This window comes from Phalaenopsis equestris, unplaced genomic scaffold (genome assembly GCF_001263595.1).
Source record: "Phalaenopsis equestris unplaced genomic scaffold, ASM126359v1 Scaffold000096, whole genome shotgun sequence".
NCBI classification, from domain to species: Eukaryota; Viridiplantae; Streptophyta; class Magnoliopsida; order Asparagales; family Orchidaceae; genus Phalaenopsis; species Phalaenopsis equestris.
In genome coordinates this window covers 50736-52184 of record NW_018164538.1, presented here as the reverse complement: position 1 = coordinate 52184, position 1449 = coordinate 50736, and positions in this window count along the sequence as shown.

The following is a 1449-nucleotide window of genomic DNA, read 5'->3' as shown; positions in this document are numbered from 1 at the left end:
ATATAGATATATATATATATATATATATAGACCCACATGAAATTGTCTTGTTCCACCTTTTATGTGAGATTCCTTAAATAAAATGAGGCTGAACGTAGAAATTAAAATATTTTTTGATGTAATGTTTGATAATTTATCTGAGTTTTTATAATTAAGAATGCACAAATGGCACAAAACATGTGACCAATACGCCAAAGCAGATAATATATCAAATTCTCAATGCGTAAGAGTTCGTGTTGTTACAAATTCTCAATGGGTGAGAGTTCGTGTTGTTACTTGAGATTTTTCTTAAGAAAATTTGAGAAAATCTAATAGCAAATATGTAACAAAATGTACAAACAAGATATTGAATTCATAACACCTTAGTTGAAACTCTAAGCTCTCAATCAACATTGTAAGATGACATGAACAAAAGTCTCGATATAAAGAATTCATATTAATAATCTTGAGTTGTTCACAAAATTTTATATGATATGCCCCCTTTTATTGTGATCTTTATAGTTATATTATATTGTGTGTATGTATGTATCTGTCTGCATGTGTATCTGTGCCGCCAATAGTGACATGTTGGTAGAGCGGCTTCTTTGAATGTCTTAAGTCCCCTCAGGTCACAGATTTGAATCCCCCCTCTACGCAGTTTGCCAGTAATGAGGGTGGTCCTCGAATAATTAGGCATATGAGAATGACTGGGGGCTCATATAATAGCCTCCATCCATTCTATAAGGAAAAAAATATGTACATATATGTATATATGATTAATGAATTTATTATACATGCATGGTATAACTCAATGATAACATGTCATTATCAAAAGCAGTCAAAGTACTATTGTGGAAAGTGACTTGAAATCAACATCATGAAATTGAACACTACAACAATAACTGCTATATATATATATATTAAAATTAATAATAATAACTGACAGCAATGCAGAGAGTTGTCTGCCCTCCATGTTTTGCTTCCCACTCCATTATTATTTTTCATGTATATTTAGTCAAATGATAGAGATGGCTGGATTTTTTAGTTTTTTTAATTATTTTGAAAATAACATTTTAACTTAGGAAAAAATATATAATTTGTCTAAAATAATTAATTTCGGGTCTGCCAACCAGCAGCTCCCACGTAATTTACAAGATTTTTATTTATTTATTTATTTATTTTGGCACATAATGAATCAAATGAGGAAACAGAGGATAAAACAAATCTTCCAGCTATGCGAAAAAATAAAAATAAAATAAAAAATAAAATAATATGTTGAAAGTTATGTTGATCTAGAAAGGAAATAAATAGTAATAATTTATGAAGTAAAATATATTTTATAAAAATAGTTTATATATGTAATTCTTGGTAACATGCATCCCATGTAGCTCAAGCCCACCGCATTAACAGCATTATAAGAATTATGTATGATGAACCCATAGAAAAATTGGAAATTATATATAGATATAT